The sequence below is a fragment of the Erpetoichthys calabaricus genome, chromosome 4 (genome assembly GCF_900747795.2).
Source record: "Erpetoichthys calabaricus chromosome 4, fErpCal1.3, whole genome shotgun sequence".
Lineage (NCBI taxonomy): Eukaryota > Metazoa > Chordata > Cladistia > Polypteriformes > Polypteridae > Erpetoichthys > Erpetoichthys calabaricus.
Genome location: NC_041397.2, coordinates 316145607 through 316163336, shown reverse-complemented (window position 1 = coordinate 316163336; position 17730 = coordinate 316145607). Strand labels below are relative to the sequence as shown.

Below are 17730 nucleotides of genomic sequence, written 5' to 3'. Positions count from 1 at the left end.
GTTAACATAATCATTCACTGATCATTAGCAATCTTGGTTAGGGTGCTCCTATAAGCAGTCTGGCCCCAACAGTCATGGTCTCTGGAATAAATGTCAGATTCAAAGTGTGTTATTTGTTTTGTAGAAGGGTGACCAGAGGGGGGCATCCAGGGCAGACTTAAGGTATCATCAGTAGTCTTTGTAGGGATTCTCCTCTATTCCAGGGTTGGAAGAGGAAAATAGGTTAGTACTTACGTCTCACCTATATTATTTCCCCAGTTAACTTCATCAGCAGAGCTTCCAACACATTGCTATAATGCACATGCATGGATGAAAACAGTAGGCCTCAAAGTTTCTTTGAACTTGACCCTACCATGCTTCTTGTGTCAAATGGCCAACTGAATGTCACTATCAAGAGACAGCTTAGCTATTTGCTAAACAAATTGACTGATGGACTGAATGGTCTCCTCGTGTTTGTCAAATTTCTTATGTTCTTATCCAAAGGCATTTCACAATTTTCACTTTTTCTCTTTTATTCAAATTCTGTTCTAATAGGAGTTAATTTGTATCAGACTCTTATAGTGTTCTTGCTTTTCAATGTCAATATCCAGTCTTGTGCTGTGAGCATAAAGGCTTAATTCTCCAAACCACAGGTAAACCAAAAAACTTCCCTTGCTGATGTGAAGGATTGGATCTACATGAATAGAGACTGATATTTTGACAATGATAATCTTTGGAGAAATGCAGAAACATTTAAATTAAACTGAGTCAAGGAACACAAAACACATGCACAACTGACCTACAAAGTGGAACTATATACAAAATTAAAATAAAATTAGAAAAACACTGTATTAAAATATCTACTCTTTTAAATAACATCCTCCAAAATAACATCAAGTCAAGTTTTGAAAGTCCCTAAAGTCCTCCTGTCCACCACACTACTTTGTCCCTTATATCAAGTGTCTGTGGTTCTCTGTAAAGAATAACTTCCTAATGTTTCTGTGAAATTTACCTTAATAAATTTCCAACTGTGTCCCTGTGTTCTTGATAAACTCATTTTAAAGTCACCATCTCGATCCACTGGACTAATTCCATTCATAAAGTTAAACACTTCATATCATGTCTGCTCTTCATCTCCTTTAAAGGCTTAGCTCTTTTAATCTTTCCTCATAACTCATCCTCTGTAACCCCGGAATAAGCCTAGCTGCTCTTCTCTGGACCTGTTCTAGTGCTGCTATGTCCTTTTTGTAGCCAGGAGGCCCAAACTGCACACAGCACTCCAGATGAGGCCTCACCAGCGTGTTATAAAAGTTTGAGCAGAACCACCTGTGACTTCTACTGTACACATGAAGGCACAATATAACCTGACATTCTGTTAGTCATCTTAATGGTTTCTGAAAACTGTCTAGAAGTCAATAGAGTCCACTACGACTCCTAAATCCTTCTCATAAGGTGCACTCTCGATTTGTGTATTCAGACCTCACATTTGTACTTCCTACTTTTAATACCTTACAATTATTTACTTTAAATTTTGCCCGTCACAAATCTGGTCATCACCTAATTCTGGTAAGGTTCCTTTCACCATAACCCTATGTAATCTGTGGTTTAGCCAATTCCATACTATAAACTTCATTGTTGACTTTATACTGCAGACATGGTCCCGACATTTATGTAGTCAAACTTTCAGGACCTCAACTACAGATACCAAAAGTCTGATAACTTACTCATAGATCATTAGAGATGCCTGAAAGTAACACATTTTGGCCATAAAAAGTGAGTGAAAAATCAGACTAGGACACTATTTGCGACCACGAAACTCTTGAAATCATGCTGAGCAAGTACCAACAGGGCCAGACATCACGGCGCTGGATAGCCTTCTTTATTTGAAGGTCCATGAAGGTTAATTTACCTTAACTCCTTTGGAAAAGAAACTGAAATAATATCCACATTACTAACCGAGAATGTTAAACCGGATGGACGCAGGGACATCCGGCCATGGGCTGTGGACGCAAAAGACGTACTGCGCAGGCGCCCCAAGAAATGAGGCGCCGCGACCACAGAAAAAAGGAGTCAGCACAGAAAAAAGGAGTCAAACACTGGCAACGCACACAGCACCACACGAAACCCATTGCACATGAAACTAGCACACAAAAAAAAAGAAGCCGCTAACGCCCCACAAATCCCATACCCACCTCCAAGCACCCCCCCCCCCCCCCACAAGCAACGGACGGGACACACACAAAGAGGAGGATTCAACAAGCCCCTGGCACACAAAAAAAAAGAAGCCGCTCGCGCCCCACCAATCCCCTCAGACGCCGGCAAAGCACACAGCGCCGCACGAATCCCATTGCACACGAAACGGGACGCACACAAAGAGGAGGATTTAACAAGCTCCTTGCACACCAAAAAAAAGAAGCCGTGACCGCCACACAAAGCCCATTAGACACGAAACGGGACAGACTACGGACATGGCACACGAAACGTTCACAAAAACAACTATTCAGACCCACAAACACACTAACATCAATAAGAAGTGACACCCAAAGCCCCATTTCTGAAGGAACCGTCCGTATTAAACATACGTCATCTCAACACCTTCACACTATGCAGCATAGGTGGATCTCCTTACACTGAAGCACTATTAACCGTTCAACTGCAGAAAAGTCTCCATATTAACAGTGAGTGCGATCCTCCTTATTACGTATCCATATTTCTCACGCTGAAGAACAAACAAGTCATGAATACACGATCACAGGTACAAAACGATATGGCTCGGATAACGGGACCAAACACACGAACCCGCATGAAAAAACAAAATACACGGCGGCGCATACAACGCGCTTCTGAACCTCCGGAAGAAAAAATGTCTCGGCTCCAAAAACGCAAAGCTCAACTAACACATTAACAGAAACGAGCGCATATGGACAGACACAATGAACGTACACGCATACAGCACGCGTCTTAAAGTGCTGCATCGAAACAGGCACGGATTCAAAATGAAACACCTCCCGTCTCAGACATACAGAAACGGCAGCGAAGGGACAAAATAAATAAACGCAGACGTCTACACCGCGCATCTGGAATGCCGAAAAACAAGCAGGCAAGGCTCCAAAAAGAGAAAGCTCAACTGACCGACATACAAAAACGAGCAAGGCAAAATACAAACAATGCACACAGTAGAATACAACGGGCTTCTCACACAGCACAGGCAAATCGATTACAGCTCCAAACAACACGTCCCAAATACTGGACATACAACGATGCGCCTCTCAAACGGCACAAGCAAAAGATACACGTCACGGACATCAACGAAAGACACCTGCTAAACACTTGCGCCAGTTAGCTGACAACGCGTTCAATAATGAGTCCACTATTCAGGAAAATTCATTGGGATTAATGAATGTCATTTGCAATCATTGTCATTCACTTAACTTCCCTGAAGAAACAACTGGCAATACAACTAATGAATTTACACGTTGTTGTCAAAAGGGTCAAATTAGACTGCCTCCTTTACATTCATATCCTGAATATCTACAGAACCTTCTAACTGACGATGTACCTGAAAGTGAAAACTTTATGAACTGCATTAGATCCTACAAATTGGTATCCACTATGAACATGAACAGTGGCACTGCACATGACATCCGTCTTGCAAAACTGTTAATTATTGATGAATGTACAATGGCATCCAGTCACTTACTCAACACCATTCATAAACTTCTACAAACGTTGATGAATAATAATATTCCCTTTGGAGGAAAGATACTTTTATTAGGAGGAGATTTTAGACAGTGCTTAGCTATTGTTCCACATGCCATGCGCTCAGCTATTGTTCAGTGCAATTTAAAATACGCAGACAATTGACATTGCTTTCAAATGATACAGTTAGTACAAAACATGCGATGTCCAGATCCAGATCATAACAATTGGTTATTACATCTGGGAGATGGTACACTCACCAATACAGATAGACTTCACCCAGATATTAGTACAATTCCTCAAGCCTTTATCTGCGACAACTTAGTTACAGAGATATTTGGAACAGCAATCTCATTAGACCAAATGCCCCTTTTAACACAACGCGCTATATTATGTCCAAACAATATTAATGTAGAAAACATAAAAACCCAAGTCATTGCATTACTTCCTGGAGAGACACAACTCTTTCTAAGCTCTGACAAAGTTGACTCTGATCACGACAATGACCATCTTCATTGACCTTACATGTTCTGACCTGAAATTACCTTTTACACTTAAAAGGCGTGTACAAAGAAATTTTCTAATAACCCTTTACACTGTGCCACACACTTTATTGTTTGCTTTCTATTTGCATCATCTACACCTTCACACTATTCAATATCTCATTCATACATCACGCTCTTTGTCATTTCCCAACACCAGGGGTTGGCGAGCGAAGTGAGCAGGGTGACGAGCCCCCTAGTTCATGACTAATAAATACTTCTTTTCTCAGTTCATTTTGATCTCAACTTAGGGAAACACCAGATTAGATCACATCATTTCCATAGTTTAAAAAAAGAGAGCACATTCTGTGAAACAATGATAACAACATAAAAGTGAACAAAGTGAAAGCACACAATTATACCAAAACCTCACACATAGGATTCTGACTTTCGCCAGCTGTTTGGGATGAGGAATCACCTAAAAAATGTAAAAGGAGAACCAGAAATATCTCACCTCATCTCATTTTCTTAATCGCTTTTCCTGGTGAGGGTCACAAATGGACTAGACATATCTGTTTTATTAATAGATGGTTCACTTAAAGGGAATCATGATTATTTTTTTTTTGCAAAATAATGAAAGTTGTACAGCTGAAACATTTTATCTGTAATCTTCACTAAAAGATTTAGTACACCTCATAGATTCCCAAGAAATAAATGGAATAAATATTTTACTGAAGCTTTTACAAAAGAATAAATCATTGGAATGCCTCAGGCACAGGCAAAGTAAGAACATGTCAAGAACCTGTTAGTCACTGTACTGGTTTTTTTGTCATTTTTTTAAAAAAATATGTTTTGTTCTATTTATATTTTTTATAATTTGTACTCAAATTGCCAATGAATTGTTTTTTCCATAGGAGGAATTGTTTTGCAATTTTCTTTCAATGGTGCAGCCATATTCTTTATAGCAGATATGTGCACTGTGGGTCGAATGTTCCTGCTGTGATTGGTGTGTGATGTCATTACAAAGCTGCAGTAATCTTACCAAATTTTGGATAAAAAATAAGGGAGGACATGTCTAAGATTAGTGATTCTCCATTTCAAACATCTAATAAATGCTAGGAAAAGTGTTCTGTTTGGTAATGATTTTGTATTTGGTTATCATGATAATTTTTAGTTCACATCTTATTTTAAGTATGTTAATCTTGAGTCCCTTGTTTTATGCTTTGCCTGTCTTTTGAGGTTCCTTTGGGTAATCACTTTTAAAAACAGCATTTATTCTCTGCAAGTCAAATATATGTGTGGTTGCATGAGCTAAAGTCCAAAAGAAATACTGTATCTCAGTTCAGATATTTTAGAACAGAAGATTCAGATGTACTTCAGCCCCTGAAAGCATTTTAAGACTCTCACAGATTTCACTAGTGGTGTTGAATTATATATATAGATAAGTTTGAATTCTTTCACTAAGGCACGCACGACACCATGGAGTACGCAAGACAGAGCCCCGCCCACCAACTCTAAGACCATGGGATACGACAACTCACAGAGCCACGCCCACCAACTCTAAGAACTCACTAAGTCCATGGCAAGCAAGGCGCACGCAAGACAGAGCCACGCCCCCCAACAATTCACTAAGCAGCCAACCATGGCACACCCACAACAGAGCCACGCCCGCAAACAATCGAGCGAGAGCGAAAGCATTTGCCAAGAATGTTTTCATTAATCAAGAACGAAAGTCGGAGGTTCGAAGACGATGACATACCATCATAGTTCTGACCATAAACTATGCCGACAGGCGATCCGGTGGCGTTATTCCCGTGACCTGCCGGGCAGCCAACTGGGTAACCAAAGTCTTTGGGTTCCGGGGAGAGTATGGTTGCAAAGCTGAAACTTAAAGGAATTGATGGATGGGCACCACCAGGGGCCTCATGTATAAACGGTGCGTACGCACAGAAATGTTGCGTACGAACCTATCCACGCTCAAATCGCGATGTATAAAACCTAAACTTGGCGTAAAGCCACGCACATTTCCACGGTAACTCATTCCTTGGCGTACGCAATTTATCCGCCCGGTTTTGCAGACTGGCGGCACCCAGCGTCAAAGCAGTGCTACTGTTCCTGTGTGGTTACCCTTTCTTAGATCCACATCCACGGCGGCGGCTTTATCAAATACACTGAAATTAACCGCATATCGTTCATAAATTTAATGCATCTGATTGTAATTAACCTGTAACAATATAATGGTCCACAGAATGGTCAAACTACTGTTCCTGTGTGCTCATCCTTTCTTTCTTAGCTCCACATTCCTGACGCGGCTTTATAAATACACTGAAATTAACTGCATATTGTTTATTAGTGTAATGCATCTGATTGTAATTAACCTGCTGCAATATAATGGGCCAGGGAATAGCCATAGTATTCCAAATACCAGAACTGCTTTAGCGTTGTTACGCTCACTGCATCTTGTTCTTCTTTTTGCTGTTCCCGTTAAGGGTTGCCACTGCGGATCATCTTTTTCCATATTACTCTCACTGCACCACTTGGAGTATTTATATCACTGTATCTGAGTGTGAATCACAGCAGCAGATGATCGGAAAGAGAATTATCGGTATACAGTTTCAAGTACACACTACCTCAACCACGGCAAAAAGCGTCAAACCCTTTCCTGTACGGACCTCGCGTTTCAGAAACAGTTTCATCCCAAGAACTATAAACGCACTCAATCACCTCACTGTAAACTTGCACTACAGTTATAATATTGCACAACCTGCGCTACTTTATAAAGCATGTATGATGACAATATCATTTTTAAGATGAAATGCAGCAAAATATGTTGCTTATAGTATACAGATAAAACTTTAACTTCATTTAAATAATCTGCATTGTTAATAATTAAACATGTGAGGACACGGTGCCGCAGCATATAGCTAGTTCAAGGGTAGCTCCTGCCTTGCGCTGTATTCTTGCTGGTGCTGACGCGACACTGGAAGGATAGACGAATAGAATAATTAAACATGCACTACGAAGATATTTCAATGTTCCTTAAAAGTTTTGAAGAATCGGCGTTCTAAGCTTACAAATGGCTTAACGACTATTACAGAGCTGATTGTGTGGCGATTGGAGAAAGAAAAGTATGGACAGGAATTGGAGGTTAGTACGTTTGAAAGAGACAGTACTTCTGTAATAAATTATTTCATCGAAGGTCACACATGGTGCAGCAAGCCTCTTGCGTGAGATATGAACAATCACTGCGCCACCGTGTTCCCATGTTTAATAACATGCTTTCATTCCTATCATCATGAAAATGATATCACGTATACATCTCAGTATTTTAATTATTCAGAGAGCTGTAATATCTCGTATGTAATGCATTCTGTGTCCTGTCGGAGAAAGAGAAAGAACGGAAGCACGTAGTGATTCACACACATAGAGCACATAGAAGATCAAACACAGAAAAAAGCATTTAACATGCTACTTGAGAAACTAGTAAAATAAACGATTTTAAGATGAAGTTTATGGTGTTCTACTTTAATGGCAAAATAAACTACGTGATTAAAGTGGAAATTTCGAGATTAAAGTTGACATTTCGTGCTTTTTTCCCACTGTGTGCCTATGTTTTTTGTCTGTACCCTAATACGCTTTCATATGACACTCAGACGGTGGGCTACGACTCGCCTTTTCACGGCAACTTTGATATGTGATTTCTTTTTTATTTCAGGCACTGTGCGACTTTGTGAATTTGATCTTTCGAGTTTTTCCGACACTGTCACTCGATCAACTTTCTTTTGTTGATTATATCACTGTTTAAACCAACTCCACTTTGCCTCCACTTGGTATTCGCTGAAATTCTTATATTTTCTCCCGTGCTTTTCCCATTGTCTTTTCACAGAAGGCTATTTATATTGATTTGCATATTCAAAGAGACGTAATTCTGGGAGGAGTTGGGGCGGGACAGAAGGCGCGTGCACGTGCGTTACTTTTCACGCAAATCGGGATTTATGTAGTGGAAGAACGTGAAAGTATGCGTGCGCACAGATTCCTGCATCTGGATTTTTCTGTGCGTACGCACAATCCCGCTTTTGTGCTTACGCCATGTTATAGTGTGAGTTCTACGCACGGCGTTATACATGAGGCCCCAGGTGTGGAGCCTTTCGCTTAACTTGACTCAACACGGGAAACCTTACCCGGCCCGGACACGGAGAGGATTGACAGATTGATAGCTCTTTCTTGATTCTGTGGGTGGTGGTGCATGACCGTTCTTAGTTGGTGGAGCTATTTGTCTGGTTAATTCCAATAACGAATGAGACTCCCTCCTGCTAAATAGTTATGCGACCCCCGAGCAGTCGGCATCCAACTTCTTAGAGGGACAAGTGGCTTTCAGCCACGTGAGATTGAGCAAGTACAGGTCTGTGATGTCCTTAGATGTCCGCTGCTGCACGCGCGCTACACTGAATGGATCAACGTGTGTCTACCCGGCGCCGAAAAGCGTAGGTAAGCCGTTGAACCCCATTCGTGATGGAGACCGGGGCTTGCAATTGTTCCCCACGAACGAGGAATTCCCAGTAAGTGCGGGTCATACACTCGCACTGATTAAGTCCCTGCCCTTTGTACACACCCCCTGTCGCTACTACCATGGTCGGGTGACTTGGTGGATTATATATAGAAAAGCAGCCAGAACCAAAAAGAACAATAAAAAGTCAACATGGCTCAGAGGTGCATGTGGACTGTAGCAGAGACGAAAGCGACTGAGGCGGTGTTTGGAAAATGAACAGTCAACGTGACTCACAGGTGCATGTGGACTGTACACAGACGAAAGCGACTCAGGTGAGGAGTTGGGGGTGGCCACATGAGCAGGCAGTACGTACTGAACGATGACTAAGAAATCAGCAGACTAGAATGGCGGGGGGAGGGGCGGAATGGGCATCCTTCCCCCCTCCCCCCGTTCCGCCCTCCGCGCCCAGCGCCATCCATCCCCATCCCTCGCTCTTTTCATTCACCTACAGTCGTATCCTCAAACCCACCCCATTTGGACAACTGTGTCTTTCAGGAAGTGTTCACCCATCAATACATAATTATGCGGCCTAGTTATTTATAAATTTCTACACCAGTAATCACTTCAAAAAAGTAGAAGTCCTTAGTGTTACAATATGTTATATATGGTCAGCAGGATGTGACAGACCATATATGGTTGAATTGTAATTTGAGTGTGTGACATCATCGGGTTGCGCGAGAAAAAATAAAGAGGAAGTAAGCACAAGAAAAGACCTGTGTTTCGGAGACTATTTGTATTAAGAGGGATAACTGATTACCGGAGTGAACTAAGCTTAAAACATGGTGGCAGCGGTAAAGTACCAATAAGAAAAGTGAAAGACTGAGGTAAATTGCTTCGGAAGAAGAAGAAGAAAAAAAAAAAAGCGATTAAGGGAAACGCGCGCCGAGCATGGAGGGTGCTTTCAGATTGAAGCCTCCAGCGAATTTTGACTGGAATGCAATGAACATACCAAAAGCTTGGAAAGCATGGGAAGAGGAGTTTTCCCTGTACATTGATTTATCGCTTACAGATGCGGATGACAAGACGAAGGTAAAAGTTTTCCAATATCTAATCGGAGAAACCGGGAGGGAACTGAGTAAGACGCTAGGCGCTGCCCGCCCGGCTGCCGGTGAACTGACGTTGGAATGGCTGTTAACCGCGTTTAGAAACCACTGCAATCCGGCACCGAACGAAACAGCAGAAAGGTACAAATTTTTCTCCAGAAATCAGAACTCAGGCGAAATGATTGACAAGTATATTACTGATTTGAAAGTGCTGGCGGAGACGTGCAATTTTGGTTCGGCTAAAGATTCACTGATTAGAGACCGAATTGTGTGCGGCATACTGAACTCACAAGTGAGAGAATGTCTATTAAGAGAGTCAGACCTGACGCTTGAGAAATGCGTAAGGATTTGTAGAGCATCAGAACTGTCAAAAGAGAATGTGATGACCATCGAGGGACAGAAAGTTGAAGAAGTGCACACAGTACAGAGACTCCAACGAGTTCAGGGTGCCAAACAAACACTAACATCTAAGTGTAAATTCTGTGGAAAACAGCATGAGTGGAAAAAACTGAGTTGTCCAGCTTATGGAAAGCAATGCAGAAAATGTGGCAAATGGAACCATTTTGCTGCCACATGCAAAACAAAAGAGATTAAGAGAAAAGAAATACACAGTGTAGCAGAAATAGAAGAGGAACCATTTCATGAAATCCTAAGCCTTAGTTCGCAAATGAGGGAGGACAAACAGGACAAACAACTGTTTGCAACCATGTTGATAGGAGAAAGACTAGTAAAATTTCAACTAGATTGCGGAGCCAGTTGTAACGTAATCCCCGTTCAGCTGCTAAACCCTGACACAGTGATGGAAAAGACTGAACAGATTCTGGTCATGTATAATAAGAGCACCCTGAAACCAGTCGGAAAATGCAGAATAAAAATAAGAAACCCGAGAAACAGAAAACTGTACCGGCTGGAGTTTATTGTAGTGGAGGAAACCTCGTCAATGCCCCTGCTGGGAAACAAGGCTGTGCAAGCAATGGATCTGGTAAGAATACAGCACGAAAATATTATGGCAATTGATGATATTGTTACCACAGAAAGACGCAGAGAAAAGGAACCATGGGACAAGAGCGACATGCATAGGGAGTATGCTGATGTGTTTGAGGGGGATGGATGTTTGGAAGGAGAATATAACCTAGAGGTGGATCCTGCAGTGAAATCGGTGAGGCTTCCAAAGCGAAGAGTTCCTGTGGCACTAATGAAGCTTCTAAAAGATGAGCTGGGAAGTCTTGTAGAGAGAGGCATTATAGCTCAGGTGGAAAAGAGCACGGATTGGATTAGCAGCATGGTGGTGGTGAAGAAAGCATCTGGAAAACTCAGAATTTGTATTGACCCAAGACCACTAAACAAAGCTCTGAGACGTCAACATTTTCCCTTGCCCACGATAGATGATGTTCTCCCCGATCTGACCAAAGCGAGAGTTTTTACAGTGTGTGATGTGAAGGACGGGTTCTGGCACATAAGGCTTTCAGAAGAGTCAAGCTACCTCACTACCTTCGCAACACCATGTGGCAGGTATAGATGGATTAGAATGCCCATGGGAATCAGCCCGGCTCCGGAAGTATTCCAGCACAGGTTGACTCAGGCATTGGAGGGGCTTCCAGGAATTCGGATAATAGCAGATGACATCCTTGTCTGTGGGGAAGGCGACAACAATGAGGCAGCTGAGATAGACCATGATGTAAAACTAAGACTACTTCTGGACCGTTGTAGAGACAGAAACATCAAACTAAACTTTAACAAACTCAAGCTAAGACAGAAAGAGGTGCCATACATTGGACACAGACTGACTTCCGAAGGACTAAAGATTGATCCAGAGAAGGTGAGAGCCATATTGGAGATGCCCATGCCATCAGACGTGAAGGGACTTCAGAGATTATTAGGTATGGTGAACTATTTGTCCAAATTTTGCGCACACTTATCAGACACCTGTGACACATTGAGGCAACTGACACACAAGGACGTGATTTGGGAGTGGACTGAGGTACAGGAAGACGCATTCAACAAATTGAAACAAACGATTGCCTCAGCACCTGTTTTGAAGTACTACAATCCAGAAGATGACCTGGTTCTTCAATGTGACTCCTCTGAGACAGGCCTGGGTGCAGCACTTTTGCAGGCAGGACAACCAGTCGCTTATAGCAGCAGAGCCCTTTCAGCCACAGAAAAAGGATATGCACAAATTGAAAAAGAATGCCTAGCAATTCTTTCTGGAATGGAGAAATTTCACCAGTACACCTATGGCAGGAAAGTAGAAGTACATTCAGACCACAAGCCCTTGGAAACCATCATAAGAAAGCCATTGCTTAATGCACCCAAGAGATTACAGAGAATGCTTTTGAGACTGCAACGATATGACATTAATGTTGTCTATGTGCCAGGTCGACTGATGCACCTAGCGGATACTCTCAGCAGAGCGTACCTACCAGAGTGTGCTGAAGAAGGATCAGTGGAGACAGAAATTGAGACAATCAACATGTTGCAGTACCTACCCATATCAGAGGGGATTCTACAAAAGATACAGAGAGAAACTGCTAAGGATGAGACATTTCAGATGTTGCAGCAAGTGATATCTCAGGGATGGCCAGAGGAGAAAACTCAGGTGAAAGAAGAGGTAAGACAATTCTTTTCGATAAGAGAAGAGCTTAGTGAACAAGAAGGAGTGATTTTTAGAGGAGAGAGAGCTCTAATACCAGTAAAGCTGAGAACAGAGATCATGGAGAGAATTCATGCGTCACATCTAGGTATGGAAAGCTGTTTACGAAGAGCAAGAGACTGTGTATATTGGCCTGGGATGAGTGCTGCTATTAGAGAATACATAGGGAAGTGTGCTGTTTGCAGAACTGTGGATATGCGTCAGCAGAAAGAGACAATGTGCGCACATGACATTCCGATGAGACCATGGGCGAAGTCGGGACAGACTTATTTTCATACAACAACAGAGCATATCTCATCACAGTTGATTATTTCTCCAACTTTTGGGAAATTGATTATCTCCCAGATACCAGCTCAAGCACAGTGATACACAAGCTGAAGGCCCATTTTGCACGACACGGGATCCCAGATACAGTAATCTCTGATAACGGACCACAATACAGCTCTCAGGAATTCAAACAGTTTCGCATAGCTTGGGAATTCAGGCATGTGACATCGTCTCCTGCATATCCGCAAAGCAATGGCAAAGCCGAGTCGGCGGTTAAGACGGCCAAACAGCTCATGGGAAAAGCTACGAGAGCGAAAGCGGATCCATACCTGGCTATACTAGAGCACAGGAATACTCCATCCCAGGGATTCAATGCCAGTCCTGCTCAAAGACTCATGAGCAGAAGAACTAAGACATTACTGCCGACACGGGACAGCCTCCTGCAGCCAGGTGTTGTGAACACAGAGCATGCGGTAGAACTCAACCAACGCAAACAAGCCTACTACTACGACAGAGGAGCGAAAGATCTTAGACCTCTGAAGGAGGGTGAACAAGTAAGCGTTCAGTTGGACACGAAGAGTAGAGCACATTGGACACCGGCAAAGGTGGAAAGAATGACCAATAACCGATCATATACTGTCAAGTTGGAAAATGGAACTGTTGTTCGGAGAAATCGGAAACATCTCAGGACTGTGCCGGGAGGACCACAGAGAGCAGACACACAGAACACAACTGTCAAACAGGAGCAAACTAATCATCCAAATGACGGACATTCAAAGGCAGTACCAGAGTCATGCATAACTCGCACAAACCATTCAGACACCAGCAACAGCGTTGTGATAACTAGAAGTGGCAGAATAGTTAAGAGACCAACACACTTGAGAGATTTTGTTTAAATATGTTTGACTGATCTTAAGACACTGAAGTATAATTTTGAGTATACACTGTTATGTTATGATGCACAAGTTGTAATGTTATGTTGTTTCTAGTATGCAAGAAAAAAAAAAAAAAAAAGGAAAGATGTTACAATATGTTATATATGGTCAGCAGGATGTGACAGACCATATATGGTTGAATTGTAATTTGAGTGTGTGACATCATCGGGTTGCGCGAGAAAAAATAAAGAGGAAGTAAGCACAAGAAAAGACCTGTGTTTCGGAGACTATTTGTATTAAGAGGGATAACTGATTACCGGAGTGAACTAAGCTTAAAACACTTAGTATGACCCCATTATTATAATAATAATACATTTTATTTATATTGCGCCTTTCCCATGCTCAAGGCACTTACAGAATATAATAAAGAACGGCAGGGTATACAGTATATAGCATTGTACAAACCAGATAAAGATATTTACTGTATAGCCCAATAAGCCTTGATTCTAACCCAAGTAAAATTATACAAATGACTAGCTGATTACCCAGTGGCTTCGCTGACTGAGTGCAAGGGGAAAAAAATAAAATGTATTCTATAAGTTATTAAACAGTAAAACATTAACATTTAAGAAGTAAGGCTACATTGAGCACCACCGGAGTGGTTTCGGGTAAACTACATTTTAAAGGCGCTATAACACAACAGGTAAGTTGTACTAACAGCAGCTAAAATGTATTTGGATCATCTCTCGGTAGTAGATCACTTGTGAAAGGCGCTACACGACCGCTGTGGTACAGAAATTACATTTTCTATGTGATCGTTCAAATTTCTGCCTGACAACCTTGCACTATGTGCGTGTGATTTACTTATTAAAATAATTCATCACAAAAGCAACCTTGAATGTTGCGGGGTTTTAGTGACCCGAACTCACCTTAAGTAAGGACAGTGAGTAGTCGTGCATGGCAATTTACAAACGGAGTCGTGCTTCGATGGCGCCGATTACACTCATTCCCAAAGATTTCCACTCTTCCAGGAGCCGACGGGGCACTTGAAGTGTCACAAACAGTGCGAGAAGAGAGGACGCTGCCCGAAACTGCGAAGCTCACTACCCGGCGAAGCAGCCCGACATTCCACGCCTCCCAGCGTCCACTTTGTTCTCACGACCCCTGGCTAGTGATGGGCCGCTCGATTCTGAGGTTTCGACACTGCGTCGAGCTTTCGAAGTATGTTTTTAACGTTTTTTTTCATTTAGCGCATGCGGTATGTGTCACTATCTGGTTCCCGTTGCCAGCCCGATCTGCGTGCGCGTACGTATTGAAAGGCTACGTCATCACACACTTTACGGTGCAGCCCAATCTGTTAAACACATGCGTAAAATACGCCCATCACGTAATTTTGAGGCACGCTAGCGTAATGACGTCATTGATATCCGCGCCTAAGACATTGAATTATGACCAGCAGCAACGTACGTCAACGTCTCCGCCATTTTGCGAGTGGCACTGCTGTGGAGTGAAGTAATAGATAAAGATGCCTCACGCAAGTGCTGCTTGGGATTGTACAAACCGCTGTACGCTCCAAACCAGATCACAGGGATTACATTTCATAGGTAAAGCTGAACAATTGTTTTGGTAATATTTGGCCATTTGAAAATCCTGTTTTATAATCTTAACTTTAGCTACGCCAGGCTAAGCTAACAAAGCTATGCATTTATGTGATCAAGTGAGCCTCCAAACAACGTTTTGGCTAAACGTATTTGGTCACTAACTATGTAGATTGTTGTTAGCTGTTAACATTTCTCAAACTTTGAAAGTTTCCCAAAGAAATCCACCTTAGGAAGCAGTGGGAGGTAGCCCTTAGACGGAATTTTGAGAAAGCTGTCCTGTGATGTGTGCCGTGCTAGTTTGGTAAGAGATGCTGTACCGGTATCAGATGATCAAACCTACCACTTGCTCACATTAAAAAAACAAAGGAGGTTTGATGATTCCTTCTGAGGGTCCAGTCAAGGTGGTCAAAGTAGCTGAGCGTGTTATCCGACAGTCGACATTAGGACAAGCTGTCAGTGGATCTTTGATCAATCAGTTTGTTCGGGCTGAGATTGGTTCAGATGATGTGTTTTTTTTTCTCAAGGAGCACACTGAGGAAACACAGTTTGAAATTGACAACCATCATTTCATGCTCATGTCTTTAGTTGTGTGTGTCTTCTACAAACTAAGGCTGCACCATATTGCCAGACTGAATACTCTCAAATTACAGGATCTGAGTGAGCAAGCGGGAGTGTAAGTCTGGAGGAGATCAGTGAGTTTGTGGAGAGCTTTAAATGCTAAGAGCGGTATTTTGTATTGTATTCTGTAGTTAACAGGGAGCCAGTGAAGTTGAGAGAGAAGAGGTGTAATATGTTCACTGGGTTTAGAACAGCAGGTTATTATCCTGGCAGCAAAATTTTGAAGAAGTTGTAAGCGACGGATAAGAGATGCCAGATAGAATAGCATTACGGTAATCTATACGTGAGGTGACTAGGGCATTAAACAATACTTCAGTACTGTGTTACGTAAGAACAGGACAACATCTGTTGTAGGCTATGTAAACGATACTGTTTTAAAACGTTATTGTTTTTTCATCAGAAAACCCGGTTTCCACGTCTACCTGTTTTAGTTTAAATGGCACTTTTGCTACTCGCAATATGACGGACTCGATGACGTATCGTATCGACTGGGCAACACAGTGAATGCGGCGTCTATCTAGTCTATGATCTGCGCAGTCAGCAGTCGTTTCGGTCACTCGCTCGTCTGCTGAACTGCTTTGGCTCAAAGCGTAAAAGCAGTTGTCTGTGCTACAGCGGTAATGTGTGCTAACGCTATAGTTCAAATCCTAATTGGGGCTCGCATATGTTAAAATAAGGACTTTTTATAAAACAGTTATGTAGTACTTGTCTGTAAGATAACATATATTTTGGAGACATTATGAACGATTTACACGGGGCACCTTTTTCCTTGGTGCAGAATCGTGTCCACCTAGAATCAATAACAAACTGATGAGCATATTTTGCGTAAGGTAGCACGTATTATAACAATCCAGAATCTACTCTACCCCATGTCGATCATATCAGAGAGGCTAAGAAACGCTTCACTAAAGCCGACGTGGTCATTACACCAGTATATGCGCAAGACACTCTCATTAAACGTTCTTACTATTCAGTGATTCCCAGATCTGTAGCTGATTTGTATTATTGATTTCCAAAAAGCAATGCGAGTAAAAGCGTGTGCTGCATAACTAATCACAACTGTCTTTCAGCGCCATCAACAGTGTCTTCTGCGTTAATGAGACAAAAAAGTTGTAAAGAAACTTTGCGAATTCATCCAGAGGTGAACATAAAGATCACTCAAGTACTGACAAGAAGGAGCAGCTGGATAAGCACATCTGGAGGCAAACTTTCAAAAAAGCACCTGATTTTGTCAGCAACATCCTTTCCTTCTGAATGCATCTTATCAAAGGCATAAATGGGGGTGGGGGGTGTGGTAAATAAGTAATCTTCCAAACTGCAGCACAACAGAGTAAATCATTGATGTAAATAGAATTACTGAAAGACTAAGCTTTTGTCGTTTCTGTATTCTTAAACCATCTTCCAGTTCCACAATCCCCCGCAGTCACTGTCACATTTAACGTTCCCTGCTCCTCACCTGTCGTGTTACCCAAAGCATCAACACTCAGTTTCATTCAAGGCTTTACCGTCCTTCCTTTCATAGACATAAAATAAGACACACATTTCCTCTACATACGTGTCCAATAATAATAGTAAACTGGCGGGAACGAGAAAAAGCACAAGATGGGAATATTCATGACAAGAGCCTCGGCATCAGGGTGAGGATGTGCCTTGTCACCCATTACGTGAGCTCGTGTGCCACCCCTCAGTTGCACTGGCACACCTTACACTCTGGGGCAATTGCAATGGAGAATACTGACAGTGTACACCTTCAGAAGTGGAATAAATCAACTGTATAAGTAGAACATTTCAGATAAACTATGAATTTTGTTAATCATAAACAATGCAACATCCATATTACTAACCGAGAATGCTAAACCGGATGATGGACGCAGGCACATCCGGCAATGGGCCGTAGCTGTAAAAAGACGTACTGCGCAGGCGCAAAAAGAGTCCGCAAGAGTCGGCTGAGGAGCCGAGAAAGG

At 42.2% G+C, this 17730-nt stretch overlaps 2 protein-coding genes and 1 long non-coding RNA gene across 9 annotated transcripts in view; 1 reads left to right on the top strand and 2 right to left on the bottom strand.

The window, feature by feature from the left end:
* The window catches only part of LOC114641120 (uncharacterized), a 31269-nt gene extending 16400 nt beyond the window's left edge, over positions 1-14869 (bottom strand). Inside the window, exon 1 of the long non-coding RNA XR_007934723.1 lies at positions 14477-14869. This is a non-coding gene — a long non-coding RNA (uncharacterized LOC114641120). The remainder of the gene's footprint in view (positions 1-14476) is intronic.
* Positions 1-17730, bottom strand: part of LOC114641108 (CD276 antigen homolog) — a 722545-nt gene that overhangs the window by 542272 nt on the left and 162543 nt on the right. The window lies entirely within an intron of this gene.
* LOC114641109 (CD276 antigen homolog) overlaps positions 1-17730 on the top strand; it is a 745815-nt gene that overhangs the window by 626777 nt on the left and 101308 nt on the right. The window lies entirely within an intron of this gene.